The sequence below is a fragment of the Sapajus apella genome, unplaced genomic scaffold, assembly GCF_009761245.1.
Source record: "Sapajus apella isolate SASKATOON/1434 unplaced genomic scaffold, GSC_monkey_1.0 scaffold142, whole genome shotgun sequence".
In the NCBI taxonomy this organism is placed as follows: domain Eukaryota; kingdom Metazoa; phylum Chordata; class Mammalia; order Primates; family Cebidae; genus Sapajus; species Sapajus apella.
In genome coordinates this window covers 1,514,104-1,531,243 of record NW_022437082.1, presented here as the reverse complement: position 1 = coordinate 1,531,243, position 17,140 = coordinate 1,514,104, and the positions used below count along the sequence as shown (strand labels likewise).

Below are 17,140 nucleotides of genomic sequence, written 5' to 3'. Positions count from 1 at the left end.
GCCTACAGCTTTTTAAGTCAAGAGAAATGAATATTCTCTCCTACATCTGATTGTACCATTATGTAGGCAAACCAGATAAATGACTGTCAATATCTGGCCATTTAACTTACTCAACAGAGAACTAGTAAGCACATACTGTACACCAGGTATGTCTCTAGGTACTCGGGGAATAAAAGATCAATATGAGATACTCTTCTGTTCTCAAGGAGCTTGTGGTGTACTAACATACTTGGGGATGGGAACTGAAAGTGAATCAAGTATTCTCTTGTGCAGGATCCCAGCTAAAACATCCTGGCATCCAGTACTTTAGAGCTTTCAAAGCACTTTCACATCCACCATCTCACTTTCATGTTCCCAGAAACCCTGTGAGGTAGGTGGGGAAGATTTCACAAACTTCATTTTATAGATGAGGAAACTGAAGCCTTATTAGAAATTAAGTGGCTCAGATGCTGATTACTGAGTGGCAAAACCAGGACCTACATTATTGGGTTATGTTGACTCAAGAGTCAAGTGCTCTTTTCCCCAGTTGTCTTTATATCTCTAGGCCATGGCTGCCATGAAATTTTTGGTGGCCAGGTAAAGGTGTTTTCTGGAAATATATCTCCTGGAAAACATTCCATTTAGAAGGACAATTCAGGTGGATAATTCAATCTCTAATTTTTACAAAGGAAGAAGTTCCTTTGACTTTGGTAAAATCTCAAAGAAAACCTAATTAAGATGTCAGCACAGAGGACTATGTTGGGAGAAGTTCTCACATTGACTTTGTGTTCTTTAAACTTGCATGCTGTTTTGGGTTTTTGCCAACACACAGGTCAATGTCAAAATACTGGCAAGACTGGACCACAAATGTATGGCAGTGCTATTTCCTGTTCCAGAGGTAGTACTTTTTCAATGCATCCTGGATGCTTGACATTGTATTCTACTCTATTGCATTCCCCTAATCTCTTCTCTCCTTGTGAGTTCTACCTATGTCCCTGGTGACCTGGGCATCCATGTCTTCTTACTGCCTCCTTCTAGCTGGGTAGCCATGTTGTTTCACTCACTGGAATACAGTTTCTTCATCTGTAAAATGGGAGAATAGTATTAGAATATAGGAAGTATAATCTATCAGTGTAAATGAGCATGGGATTAGGAAACACTAACACATTTAGGAATGAGGAAAGGGCCTAAAAAATTTATTCTTGGTTCCTCAAATAAGGTATCAGCTGTTTTGTCTAGGCAAGTGACTTCACCTCTCTCGACCTCAGTTTCCTCATTTGTAAAATGGTATCATGGAACTAAAGTCTCTCTAAGACCCACTCAACACTGGGATTCCATGACTCAGCAAGTGGAAATGAACACATAACTTCTGACTGTCCACTCCTAGAGTAGAAGGCACTGAAAACAGAGGAGTAGAAGAAGAGAGTAAAAAATAGGGGGAAGGAAAGCACAGGAAGAGCATGTTTTAATTATGTTTTCTTTCTTGGGGAAAAGAATGGACTGAAAACACAGAAGTCAAATTAATTAAATGAAAATAATGTATTCTCAAAAAGAAAAATATCAAATGTAGTTCAATCAAAAGATAAGGTGTGTTAGCAATGCAACTGTCAGGGAACATCAGCTAAGCTCCAGGATTCCTGGATAGAGAATTAGGGGGGCATTGAGTGAAACCACAATAGCCAAGTTGCTATTATAGGACTGGGTTCAAAGATGCTTACACCATCATGTCCATCTAAACAAGCAAGTCATTTCTGCTCCTTGGAGACTCCAGACAGCAAAATCAGATAAACTTGACTAGTATCCATGCAATAAAATAGGTTGTGGAAGACAGAGCTTGGACTAGTCATGGCCCCAAGGAGATTATATGAGTTGATTTATATCAGATTTTTTAAAGCTTGTTTACATCATTTAAAGTAGGGAAAATTGAAATCCATCCAGAGGTCTATTAGTAGGGAGATGACTATATAGCTTACGGCACATATTAGCATGCCACTGGGATGGTGGAGTGAAGTGGATGAGACAGACTGACCTGCCTGAAGTATAGAGCTCCAGTTAGGTACTTTTTTCATTTTCTGTATATTATGTTTTAACATTTTAGAAAACATTTCTGGCTGTGGAAAGACAGCCCCTCTTGAGGCTAGCCAATTCTTAGAGATAACAAATGGCTCAACCAAGAACATGCCTTTGATATGCAGGCTAACCAAACCAGAATCAGGAGCCCTACCCCTTCTATCTGGCCCATACATCGCAAGAGGCAATATTGCTCTGCCTTAATCATCTCAGGGCCAGGTACCAGGCAACTAGGAACCACCCCTACAGCGTAGAGCCTTCTAGAATTATACAAATTAGAAAATCCTAAACCAAACACCTGTTCTGCCTTCCCTTTCCCAAGGAAACCCCAATGACAGCCATGGCCTAAACACTCACTTCATTCCTGTGTTTGCCTCCGGATGAACCTGGTGCCTTCCCACATGCTCTGTGTGGTGTGCTGTGCCTCTTGCTTCTAGGACCTGGGAAGACAATGAACTTTGTTTCTTCCTGAGCCTCTTCTGGTTACATTTGCCATGTCACTACAAATTACAAAATGGTAGGTGAGCACCAGTGTGGTTTGTGGGATGGGGTATAGCCCAACATGACTTGTCATTAATTACCCCATATCTATCCATCCTCTACCCTACCCATATACATGCCCACAGCTAAGTCCTGCCCTGTTTTCTCTGTTTCTTTTAGTGATATCCTAATTGATCCAATTCCCCAAAACTCCTAAGTTAGGAAATTAGTCATCATGTCTCCTTTCTCTGCCTCTCGCTCTCCATGCCCAGTCATTTGTCAGTTGCTTCCTTTAAAATCTCTTTTGAATTTGTTTCTTCATTTCTGTTTGATAGCTCTTTATCATTTAAACTGATCATTGCAATCACCTCCCAACTACTCATCCTGCCTTCAGTTTTCCTTTCTTTTCAATTTAGCCTGTATACACGTTTTAAATGAACCTTCTTAAAATATTACATTCCCCAAATCACTTTTCTGCTCAAAACTGCCCAGTGTTTGCCTTTGTCTTCTGGATGAATTCCTGATCCCTTAGCCTGTATTTCAGGACCTTCCATGAGCTGATCTTTCTTTGTCTAACCTCAGCCCTCAATGCATATCTTGTTTTGAAAAGAGAGGAAGCACAACTTACAAGAAGGGAGTCCCTGACTAGAGATGGTGTCTGGTTTGAACCATTATCAGCTGAAGTCTCTAGTGTTCTTATGGCGTTGTCCCACTTGCTTCCAGAAGATAGAAAGAAATCCAGATAACACCCTGCAGTAGTGCTGGGCTCTACAAATAATGATGTCATTTGCATATGCCATCACATTGTGAGTTGCAACAGTCAGTAGGCATCATTATTCTTATTTCAGAGATGAGCAGCCTGAGGCCCAGTAAGAGAGAGTGACTTGCTCAAAGTCACACAACTAAGAAACGATGGAGCCAGGTCCCTCTTTTCAATGATTTCTGGCCAATATTCTTTATTCCCTTGCTTCCCTGTCCAGACTATACTTCATCTCATCACCAGAATGACCACACCTAGACTGACTTCACTTTTGCCTTTCTCACTCCTACAGCAGCATCATGGAGTGCTCCTTGAAAAATTCACCTGGACTTGCAGGTCCCCCACTAAACATTTGACCCATTTCTTCCCAGGCACCTTCTCAAGACCTCCATCTATCAATTATGGTCTCATTCTCTTGTCTGGCTCTGTCTCCTTAGCACGCAAACATATTAACCAACCCGCACACTCCACTTCAAAAAAAAAAAAAACCTTTTCTGAATACTGTATCTCATTCTAGGTACTGTCTTATCTCCTTCCTTTCTCAACAATGTTTCTTTAGAAAAATCGTTACTGATCATTGCCTCCTTTCCCTCACTTCCCATTCATGGTTTAATCCATTGCAATTCTGGGTACAATCTCCACACTTATCCCTGAAACTGTTCTTAAGGCCAAATTCAATGGGCACATGTCAATTATCATCTTATTGGCCCTGACAGCAATGTTTAGTCAGGTTAACATTCAATCTTCAAAGTCTCTGCTTGGCCTTTTCTTCCAGGACACAACTCTTGCCTAATTTTCCTTCTGGTTCCCTTGTGGTTTCTTTTTAATCTCTCGCTCAAACTTGTCCTCTGTCTATTCCAAGAAGTATGTAGCTATCTAGCTGTGAAGCATCCTTGAGCAGTAGAGCATTCACTGGCACTAGGAGAGGTCAGTCAGAGGCTACATAAGTATCTATATAAAGACATCATAGAAGAAATTCTGACACCATGTATTAACTTCAATTAGATGAACTTTAAAGTTCTTTCCAATGCTAAAATTGTGTAAGTCTACAATGCTGAGTGCCAATTAAGAGGTCTGGTCAAAGAAATGCTATCAGAAGTCAAAGCTGAGGGAAAGCCTCCCGAATTAGGTTGGCAAATCCTGAAAGATACAATAATTAAATGAGGTAGATCAATTTTAGTCTATCCCAAAATAAAAGCTTTTCAAAATCACTAGCTACGGCTTTTGCAATTGTTTTATATAATAAGCCAAAGAATGAATTGGATTTTACAACTGAATTTATGTAAGTGACAAAATGCCTCTGTAGTCTGCCCCTTTGTCAGTAGCTCTGGATAAATTGCAGGTTGGGAGGGGTGGACTGAATGAGCTCCAGAACTCAGGGCTTTTTCACTCTTCTGCTGTATTTATGCCTCATGCAAACTGCACAACTAGAGATTCTATGACTTTCCATGCATCTTCCCACCTCTAAGAGCCTTTGTCCATGCTGTGCCTTTGCCCTGGAATGTCCTTTTCCTCCTCAGGTTAATAAAACCTTACCTATTCATAAAAATACCTATTCATAAAAAAAAATGAGTTAGCCCATTTAAATTTGTTTAAACAACACTATGGACATAAAAGACCACCCTGTGATAGGCCAATAACTGCTATTCATTTTTCTAATCCAAAAACTTATTTGTCTTTGATATTCAGATATCACTGCTCTGATCTGGGCCCTACCTGAAGGGTAAGAGGGCAGAAATGGAGAGAATCATCCACTCTTTAACCTGTATCTTCATTCTCAACTCTTTCTGACACTCAGGTCTTTCTAATCATCTCCACTACCACACAAAATCTTTTGTCTCTGGAGATCCATGAACTACAAATGCCCTCTAGAGCTTTGGTGCCCATCTCTGGAAAACTGCTGTTAACTTAAGTTCTTACTTTTATCTTTCAAGAATAGATTTCCCTTTGGTTTCAGGCTGCTTTTCTGATGTTATTCAAAGATTTGAATAGAATTTTTATTCAGATTTTGGATTATATTCCTGCTGCAATTACCTTAATAATAGAATTGCCATTTAAAATTTTAATCATATTTCTAGAATTGAAATTATAAGTTGACTTTATGTCCCTGAATTCTGAACTCTGGCACGTTAAGCTGGTAAGGCTATCATTTTCTAACATTATTTTCCATAGTCATAGCTGTGGGGCTTGCGGGTCATCCTCATACGATAAAGCAACAAAATCACAATCTTACAGCTGGAAGTTTTAGAGTAAAATATGCATTCCGGATGCTCTTAGAGACTTTTCAGTGTGTTTAAATAATTGTCTTTGGGTATATTATCCAGTTTATATTATTGTTATCTGTGGGAGGGTTTACATGACTACTTCACTCCTTTGACATTACCATCCCTAAGTCATTTAGGGCCAAGAAAACAGAGACCTACGCGGTTCTCAGTTAAAAGCGTAGGAGTGTTCCTATTTCTCCACATCCCCTCCAGCATCTGTTGTCTCCAGATTTTTTAATGATAGTCATTCTAACTGGTGTGAGACGGTATCTCAATGTTGTTTTGATTTGCATTTCTCTGATGACCAGTGATGATGAGCATTTTTTCATATGTTTGTTGGCTTCATGTATGTCTTCTTTTGTAAAGTATCTGTTCATATTCTTTGCCCAGTTTTGAATGGGCCTGTTAGTTTTTTTCTTGTAAATCTGTTTTAGTTCTTTGTAAATTCTGGATATCAGCCCTTTGTCAGATGGGTAGACTGCAAAAATTTTTTCCCATTCTGTTGGTTGCCTATTCCCTATAATGACTGTTTCTTTTGCTGTGCAGAAGCTGTGGAGTTTGATTAGGTCCCATTTGTCTATTTTGGCTTTTGTTGTCAATGCTTTTGGTATTTTGGTCATGAAGTCCTTGCCTACACCTATGTCCTGAACGGTTTTGCCTAGATTTTCTTGTAGGGTTTTTATGGTGTTAGGTCTTATGTTTAAGTCTTTAATCCATCTGGAGTTAATTTTAGTGTAAGGTGTCAGGAAGGGGTCCAGTTTCTGCTTTCTGCACATGGCTAGCCAGTTTTCCCAATACCATTTATTAAAGAGGGAATCCTTTCCTCATTGCTTGTTTTTGTCTGGTTTGTCAAAGATCAGATGGTTGTAGATATGTTGTGTTGCCTCCGAGACCTCTGTTCTGTTCCATTGGTGTATATCTCTGTTTTGGTACCAGTACCATGCTGTTTTGATTACTGTAGACTTTTAGTATAGTTTGAAGTCCGGTAGTGTGATGCCTCCCGCTTTGTTCTTTTTGCTTAGAATTGACTTGGCTATGCAGGCTCTCTTCTGGTTCCATATGAAGCTTAAGGTGTTGGTGGGAGTGTAAATTAGCTCAACCATTGTGGAAGGCAGTGTGGCGATTCCTCAAGGACCTAGAAATAGAAATTCCATTTGACCCAGCAATCCCATTACTGGGTATATATCCAAAGGATTACAAATCGTTCTACTATAAGGACACGTGCACATGAATGTTCATTGCAGCACTGTTTACAATAGCAAAGACCTGGAACCAACCCAAATGCCCATCGATGATAGACTGGACAGGGAAAATGTGGCACATATACACCATGGAATATTGTGCAGCCATCAGAAACGATGAGTTCGTGTCCTTTGTAGGGACATGGATGAACCTGGAAAGCATCATTCTCAGCAAACTGACAGAAGAGCAGAAGATCAAACACCGCATGTTCTCACTCATAGGCAGGTGTTGAACAATGAGAACGCATGGACACAGGGAGGGGAGCACTACACACTTGGGTCTGTTGGGGGGAAATAGGGGAGGGTCAGTGGAGGGTGGGGAGGTGGGGAGAGATAGCATGGGAAGAAATGCCAGATATAGGTGATGGGGAGGAAGGCAGCAAATTACACTGCCACATGTGTACCTATGCAACAATCTTGCATGTTCTTCACATGTACCCCAAAACCTAAAATGCAATAAAATAAATTATAAAAAAAAAGAAAAAACAGATTCGTATTATTATCAGAATTTGTAAAGAAGAAAAACAAAACAATGAAATAGAGCTAATATTTAAAATTATAAATCAAGAAAAAAATTCAGAAATAGAAAAAGGCCTGAATCTACAAATTGAACAAGTTTCCTAGGTACCTAGAAAAACAGCCTACACCTATGAACTGTAAGATACAGATAAGTAAAACTATAAGACTTTTAAAATAAATATAAGACCTTCAACTTTCACTTTTAGCTAAGATGGAAAAACAGGGAACACATTTACTATCCTACATGAAAAAAAAAAAAAACAAAAACAAAAAAATAAAACAATGGTTTGCAAGGCATGCAGGTAAAAGGGACAGTGAACTCTAAGAGATGGGAAACAAAAAAAGTAAGCCTTACAATTGTCCCCGCTTACTGCCTTGAAAGAAAGGAAGAACCCGGGCAGAGCCTTGATCAGCTCCCTGATTTCAGAAGTCAGCTCTAACACTATAAGGAGACCAAGGTAGCTAGAGTTCCTGAAACAGAGAACTGGAGATGAGAGTACAACACACAGACAGAAATTGGAAGATCTGCAGAGGATTCTTCTTAATACTTTAGTTGATATTGATCAGAAATGCATATGAGGAAATTATCTAAGATCAAAGGACCATCAGAAAAGATAAGAAGCAACAGACCCTTGCACTCAAACAGGATGAGGAAGTGTACTGGTTACCACTAATGTTATTGTAAATGCTGAAGATTCGTGAGGTATTGGGTAGGGAAAACAAAAAAGTCTTGTCTCTGTAGAGATAATTAGGTCTAGACTGATAATTAGGTCTAGTTTAAGTCCCACTGAACAAATTCCAAAATAAGACCCAAAAGTAGCAAATTGTCTCTAAGTAACTCAACTGCATTCCAGAACAAAGCTCAAGATTCATAGGAATGCAAAAATATCCAGCATCCAAAAGGTTAAATTTGCAATGCTTGTCATAAACCAAAGATTACAAGGCATGCAGAGAAGTAAATACATATATTTACATATATATATATGCCAAGATGAATGCTAAATCAATAAACTCAGAACTTACAAAGATGTTAAAATTAGCAGACAAGAGGAATAAAAGAGTTATTGTGACTATATTCCATGTATTCAACACCTTAAATTTATACATGCAAAATATATTTTAAAGAGCTAAATCAAACTTCTAATAATGGAAACTACAATATGTAAAATATGATTAACTGAATGTGATTAACAGCAGATTTGATATTGCAGAATAAAAGATAAATGAAGTTGAAGATGTAGCAAAGAAACTACCCACAATGATAAATAAAGATAATTAGGAGATAATAAATAGAGCAACAAAGAGCTGTGGAACAACTTCAAGTAGACTAATATAGGTTTATTTGAGTCCCCAGAGGAAAGGGAGTAATGAAAAAGTATTTTAAGAAATGATGAAGCCGGGCGTGGTGGCTCACGCCTGTAATCCAAGCACTTTGGGAGACTGAGGGGGTGGATCACAAGGTCAGGAGTTTGAGACCAGCCTGGCCAACATGGTGAAACCCCATCTCTACTAAAAATACCAAAAAAAAAAAAAAAAAAAAATTTGCTAGATATGGTGGCTCTTGCCTGTCAAACCAGCTATTTGGGAGGCTGAGGCAGGATAATTGCTTGAACCCAGGAGGTGGAGGTTGCAGTGAGCTAAGATCACACCATTGCACTCCAACCCAGGTGACAGAGCAAGACTCTCTCTCAAAAAAAATAATAAATAATAAATAATAAAGCAGACATAATAATTAAAAAAAAAAAAGAAAAAAGAAATGATGGCCAGGTGCAGTGGCTCAAGTTTGTAATCCCAGAACTTTGGGATGCCAAGACTGGTGGATCACCTAAGGTTAGGAGTTCAAGACCAGCCTGGCCAACATGGTGAAACCCTGTCTCTGCTAAAAATACAAAAATTAGCTGGACATGGTGCTATGCACCTGTAATCTCAGTTACTCAGGAGGCTGAAGCAGGAGAATCACTTGAACCCGGGTGGCAGAGGTTGCAGTGAGCCAAGATCATACCACCACATTCCAGCCTGGGCAACAGAATGAGACTCCATCAAAAGGAAAGAAAGAAAAGAAAGAGAAAGAAAGAAAGAAAGAAAGAAAGAAAGAAAGAAAGAAAGAAAGAAAGAGAGAGAGAGAGAGAGAAAGAAAGAAAGAAAGAAGAAAGAAAGAAAGAAAGAAAGAAAGAAGAAAAGGAAGGAAGGAAGAAAGGAAGGAAGGGAGGAAGGAAGGAAGGAAGAGAAAGAAAGAAAGAAAGAAAGAAAGAAAGAAAGAAAGAAAGAAAGACAGACCAAAATTTTCCCAAATTTGATGAAAATTATAAATATAGATTCAAGAAGCTCAGTGAAATCCAAGCACAAGAGGCATGAGGAAGACTATGGCTGCATTTAATTATGACACGGCATAATTAAATTGCTCAAGACCAGTGACATAGAGAAAGTTTTAGAAGCAGCTGAAAAAATAGACACATCATATTCAGAGGAACAAACATAAGGGTGGTAAAATATTTCTTATAAGGTATAACACAAGTGAGAAGATAGTGGAGTGACATCTTTAAATTGCAGAAAGAAAAAACTGTCAACCTAGAATTGTATGCCCAGGGAAAAATTTTGCAAACATGATGAAAAAAGAAAGAATATTTCAGACATATAAATATTGAAAGAATTCATCACTAACAGATGCACACTACAACAAATGCAACTCTTTCTTATAGAAAGAAAATGATGCTAGATGGAATATGGACTTACACAAAAGTATGAAGATCAGCAAAAATAGTAACTACATGGTTACATATATGAGATTCTTTTCTTGTCTTGCAAACACCTTTAAGAGATGTTTTCAATCAACTTTTAAAACAAAATAATAGCAATACATTGAAGGTATTTGTATTAGTCTGTTCTCATGCTGCTAAAAAAGACATACCTGAGACTGGGTAATTTATAAAAGAAAGAGGTTTAATGGGCCCACAGTTCTACATGGCTGGGGAGGCCTCATAATCATGGCAGAAGGTGAAGAAAGGGCAAAGTTACGTCTTACAAGCTCGCAGGCAAGACAGCATGTGCAGGGGAACTCCCCTTTATAAAACCATCAAATCTCATGAGACTTATTCACTATCATGAGAACAGTATGGGAAAGACCCACTCTCACAATTCAATTAACTCCCATCGGGTCCCTCCCATGACACATTGGAGTTATAGGAGCTACAACTCAAGATGAGATTTGGGTGGGGACACAGTCAAATCATATCAGTATTATAACATCTAAACAAGTAAAACGTATGACAATGATAGCTCAAAGGACAGGGCATGGCAGAAATGGAAGGTACTATCTTAAGCTTTTTATACTATACTTGAAGAGGTATAATGGCACTTGAAGGTAGAATCTGATAAGTTAAATATGACTACTATAAACCATGAAAAACAACAGTTATAGCTAATATACCAATAAACATAAAATGAAATTTTAAAATATATTGGATTAATTCAAATAGAATAGAAAAAGTGGAACATGGAAACAAAGAACAAATGGGATAAGTATTGAACAAATAACAGGCAAGATTACATATTTAAACCTAAACATATCAATAATCATGTTAAAAGTAAATATTCTACATACCTCAATTAAAAGGCAGAGATTGCCAAAGTGCATTAAAAAAATCCAGACCTAACTGCTTACACACACTTTAAATATAAGACACAAATAGACTTAAAGTAAAAGGTTAGAAGAAATATACCATGATAACACTAACAAAAAGAAAGCTAAAGTGGCTATATTAATATCAGACAAAATAGATTGCAGAGCAGAGAACATTACCAAGAATAAAGAAAGTCATTTCATAGCAATAAAGGGTAGATTCATCAAAAGAACATAAAGATCCTAGACATGTATGCACCTAATAACAAAGCTTTGAAACAAGACAAAGCAGATAGAATTTCAAAAGAAAATAATCCACAACTATAGTCAAAAATTTAAATATCCTTCTCTCAAGAATTGATAGAACAAGTAAACAGAAATTTAGTAAAGCTATAGATGCAAACACTCTGGACAAAATTTTAGCAAATCTACTCCAGCAATATAAGAATAATAAATCATTACCAAGTGGGATTTATCTCAGGAATTCACAGTGAGTTTAATATTCAAAAATACATCAATACACTTCACCATATTAACAAACAAAATCCATATGATCATCTTATAAACATAGAAAAAGCATTTGGTAAAATCTAACATCAATTTCTGTTAAAAACAGTTGGCAAAGTAGGAGAAAAATCTGTAATATTCAGTATTTGAGACACTGTGTTATTTATATTATAATTGAAATATAGATGAAAGGAACAGATAGGGCACAGAAATAAACACAATGATGTTTAACAAAGATATCAAGAAAATTCAGTAGAGTACAAAAATCTTTTCAACAAATTTTGCTGACACAATTGGATATCCACATTCAAAAAGATGAAATCAGACCCTTACCTCACGTTATACACAAAAATCAACTCAAAATGGATCATAGAACTATATGTAATAGATAAAAGTGTAAAACTCTTGGAAGAAAATATAAGTTTAAATATTTATGATTTGGGGTAAGCCAAATCCTTCTTAGATATGATACCAAACACACAAGTGACAAAAAATAGATAAATTTAGTTTATCAAAATTTAAAACTTTTGTGCTTTAAAGACGCCATCATGTTTTAACAGTACCTGGGATCTGTTTTAATCTGGTATGGTAAGACATACCAAAATGGAGATGACAATCTTTAACGAATAAGTTTATACTCACAGATCTCTAGAAATAGAAGGCACAGAATGCCACATGGTGGGTTCACACAGGGAAGCACGGAGTTTGTCAGGAGCCATAGGGAGTAAGGGAAAAACGTGCACTTAGAAAGAACTGGTTTGAATAATTCAATAATTTCAACAAGCTCTGGGGCATGGGGGCTGCCCCTGGTTTTCTGGTACTTGGCTCTGGATTGACAAGCAGGGGAATAGTGGCCTAGAGTGGAAAAACCTGATAAAGAGGCCAGGTGCTGTGGCGCGCGCCTGCAATCCCAGCCCTTTGGGAGGCCGAGGCAGGCAGATCATGAGGTCAGGATTTCGAGACCAGCCTGGCCAACATGGTGAAACCCTGTCTCTACTAAAAATACAAAAAAAAAAAAAAAAGAAGAAAAAAAATTAGCTGGGCATGGTGGCTGGTGCCTATAATCCCAGCTACTTGGGAGGCTGAGGCAGGAGAATCACTTGAAACCGGAAGGCAGAGGTTGCAGTGAGCCGAGATTGCACCACTCTACTGCAGCCTGGGCAACAAGAGTGAAACCCCATCTCAAAAACAAACACAAAAACCTGATAAAGAAAATTGAAGGTAGGAGCTCTGGAGTGGTTGGTTTGTATTTGGAAAGCACCTTCACAGGTTTACTATCTTCAGGAACTGGCTAGCCCTGAGAGGAGCAGTCCTGCCAAGGTCGGCAAGAGCCCAAGACACCAAAGCATCAAAAATACACAAAATAAAAAAGCATGATTAATACACAGCAAGAAAGTAAAAAGACAACTCATGGAACTGAAGACATGATTGCAAATCACGTATTTGATAAGAGATTTGTATCTATAATATTTAAAGATCTCTTGCTAAGTTAAAAAGAATAAAAATGATAGCCCAATTTTAGACAAACGATTTGAATAGACATTTCACCAAAAATACAGCAACGGCAAATAAGAACATGAAGAGATGTTCAACCTCATTGGTCTTTAAGGAAATGCAAATTAAAAACACAATGAGATGCTGTTACATAACTTTTAGGACGACTATAATAAAAAAGAAGGTTAATAACAAGCATTAGTAAGAATGCCAAGAAAATGGAACCTACATACATTGCATGCTGGGTGTAAAATGGTGCATACAGTTCAGAAAAGATTTTGGTGTGTTCTTAAAACATTAAACATGGAAAGTTCATCAGAATTTTAAACATAGAGTTAACCTATCACGTGGTGATTCCATGCAGGGATACATACTTAACAGAATTGAAAATTTATGTGCACAAAAAAACATATAACCAAAAGTTTATAAGAAGTAATTGCAGATTGCTTTGAGGAATCTTTTTGGAGTGATGGAAATGTTCTAAAATTGTATTGTGGTTGATGTTTGCAAAACTCTATAAACTTACTGAAGATCATTGACTTATACATTTAAAATGGGTGAATTTTGTTAGATAAATTGTACCTCAATAGAGCTACTTTAAAAACAACTGTATGCTGTATGCAAGATACAGAGCTACAACAAAGTAATTCAGAAAGACTGAAAATAAAGAGTATAGATAAAAATTTACTGCGGTCATCGAAACCTTTTGAAAGAAAATGTAATGATCTTAATATCATGCAGAGTAGAATTCAACTTCAAAAGCATTATATATGGCAAAGAAGGACAATTTTAACACAAAAGTCACAGTCTATAACGAACAGATATCACTTATTAGTAGTTACACATTATAACACAACAACTACATTTTTGAAGCAAACACTACGGAAGATGCAAGGAGACATAGAGGAACACTCATAAAAATAGGATACTATAATATATCATTTTCATTACCAGACAAATCAAGTGAACAAAAGTATGTATAGAAATAAAACATGCATCTGGATTAGAAAACAACAATCAATAGGATAGATATCTTGAATATATATTGAAATCTACATCATGATAATAGGAAATATATATATTCTTCCCAAGTGGCCCTGACACATTTATAAAAGTAATCACTTATTCACAAAAAAAATCATTTCCATAAAATATAAATATTGCAATAAATACTCTCTGGTTAAAGTGCACTCACAACTAGAATTTACTAACAAATACAAAAACATAAAGGTCCTTCCACCTCAAAATTTAGAAATCTATTTAACAACTCCACACTACAATGGAAACTACAAACTGAAATCATAGAATTTTTTTAAATGATGGCAATAAAAGTACTGCATATCAGAATCTGTGGGATATATTTAAAGCAGTGATCAGAAAAATTTTTTGGTTTAAAAACTTTTATTCTAAAAACTAGAACAACGCAAACTCAATTTAATTCGCAGTTCATAAAATTAGAAAAATAATTAAACAGTAGACCAAATGAAAACACAAAAAAGCAATAATATGGATAAAATTAGAAATTAATGAAGAGAACAAAATAACAGTAGGCCTAAAAGTAAAATTATTTTTTGAAAAATTAGCAATATAGACAAACTACTGGATAACATTGTTAAGAAAAGAAATAGAGAAAAAAGCACAAATATATAAAGAAATGACAAAGGAGAAATAGCCATTGAAACAAAAGAAATGTTTTAAACATATGATCATTGTAATGGATTGAAGGTTTATGCTGCCCAAAATTCATATGTTGAAATCTGAACCCCCAAGATGATGGTATTAACAAGTCAGACTTTTGGGAAATTATTAGGTCATGGGGGTGGAACCCTGATAAATGGGATTAGTGCCTCTATTTAAGACTCCAGGGAGAACCCTCACCCCTTCCACCATGTGAGGTTACGGTGAGAAGACAACTGTTTTTGAGGAAGCATGACTTCACTAAAGATCAGATCTGTTAGTACCTTGATTTTGAACTCCTCAGCCTCCAGAACTACAAGAAATAAATTTCTCTTGTTTATAAGCCACCCAATCTATAGTATTTTGTTATAATAACCCAAACAGACTAAGACAAGACTATGCAAACAAATTTGAAAACATAGAGGAAATAGATAATTTCATAAGGGAAATCAGCTTACTAAAATTGGCCCCGTTTGTGTCAGAAAGCTTAAACAGACCATTTCTATAGAAGTAATACAGGAAGTTATTAAGGGAATTCTTTACAAAAAAAGCAGCAAGCCCAGATGGCTTCACAAGAAAATGACAAAGTTAGATTCATATCTCACACCATGTACAAAAAGATAAATTCCAAATGGATTAGAGAGCTAAATGTAAAAAATAAAACCAGGCCAATTACTAGAAGAAAACATGCATGAATTTCTTTTTAACCTTGGTGTAGGGAAAGAATCTCTAACCATGACTCAAAGTCCAGAGGCAATAAAACTCTATTAAATTTGATTACATTTTTTTAAATTTGCATAACAAATGCACCATAGCAAAATCAAACGATGACTGACAAACTGGTAGAAAATATTTACAACACAAAGAAAAGACACATATATCTAATATATGAAGAACTCTTAAAAAATGAGACACAAAAGCCCAGACTTTCCCATTATGCAATCTATCCATATAACAAAATCGCACTTGTACCCCTTAAATTTGTACAAATAAAAATATTAAGGAACATACAGGCAGGACCAGAGATAAGCAGGCAGTTCAATATGCCTAATGTACAGGGTGGGTCAAGGTAGTGTACTATCAAGCTAGAGGTTTAGAGTATGCTTCTCTTGGTTAGGAGGAGAGATATGTTTATATCTGCAGTTTAGAAAGAACACTCTGTTGGCTTGGTGAATGCAAATTAGAAAGGCAGGGAGAGAGTTTCAGAAACTTAAAGTAATCCATCTGAGACATAATGGTGCTTCAAAATAAAGTAGTGACTATAAGGATTAAGAAAGAAAAGATAAAGAGCTATTGAAGAGGTAGAATTACTGGATTTATAAACCGAATTATGTGGGTGAGGTAGGAGTTTTGGATGAAACCCAGGGTTTAATGAGATAAATGGTAGTCTTAGAGAGAATGTAGAGAATGCAAGCATTTAAATTCAGTATGGGCCAGACGCAATGGCTCACGCCTGTAATCCCAGCAATTTGGGAGGCCAAGAGAGGCAGATCACTTGAGCCCAGGAATTCAAGACTAGCTTGGGCAACATAGCGGGACCCTGTCTCTACAAAATAAAATAAAAAATTAGCTGAGTGTGGTGGCGAGTGCCTGTAGTCCCAGCTATTCTGGAGGCTGAGGTGGGAGAATTGCTTCAACCCGGGAGGCAGAGGTTGCAGTGAACTGTAATTGTGCCACTACACTCCAGCCTGGGTGACAGAGCAAGATCTTGTCTCAAAGAAAATAAATAAATAAAATAAAATTCAATCTGTATACTAAATATAATGATCCATATTAATTGTTCAGTGCTGTTCCAGGCATATAGAAAATATCTAATAAGGTTAGCTATTGCTACTCTTCTTTTAGGCTAAACTGGTTTGATTAATCCTAATATAATTTACTATGAAATACTATTCACGATTGATATTTAACATTCTCTAAGCAGATCTGGTTTCAAGTTGCACAGCTTTCCAGCTTTGTGACTCTAGACAAGCTTCTTAACCTTTCTTGGCCTCAATCTCCTCTTCTTGTAAATTGGAGTAATAATATCAACCCAGTAATGTTTTGGATAAGAGATAAGAGAAGGCAAGTGCCCAAAGTGGTGTCTGTCATATAGTAGGATCTTTAATAAATGATAAATTGAACAAAAAGCAACATCATTGGCTTTAGGGGATTCGCTCTCATTTATCTTTGTATTTCCCATAGACCCTACCTGCGTAGAACAGCCTTACAGTTGATAGACAGTAAATACTTATCAAATCTGCAGTTGTTTTCTGCTTGACCTTTTCTTTTATTGTTTTTCTTCTAATCTGCCAAAGGCTGTTAATCTTCATTTTTAAAGTATCATTTAAATGGTTAGAGCACCTTCTCCTTGCTTAATATTTATTTTGTTTAATCTCTCTTTACTTACAAACAATAACCCATGCTTCATAATATGTAACACTTTCTTATAAAACCTTCTTGGGGACTCTGCCTATCTGCACTTCCAAGACCTTACAAGAGTTTCATTCAATAATACAATCTCAGTCCCTATCTGGCTTGTCTGTGATGA

General features: G+C 36.7%; 1 long non-coding RNA gene across 1 annotated transcript; it reads right to left on the bottom strand.

Moving 5' to 3' along the window:
* Positions 1-230: 230 nt before the first annotated feature.
* LOC116540563 lies at positions 231-15,596 on the bottom strand. The gene is made up of 3 exons (XR_004264497.1): positions 15,526-15,596; positions 12,582-12,585; positions 231-242 (listed from the first exon to the last, which is right to left on the bottom strand). It is a non-coding gene; the product is annotated as an uncharacterized LOC116540563 (long non-coding RNA).
* Positions 15,597-17,140: the final 1,544 nt, after the last annotated feature.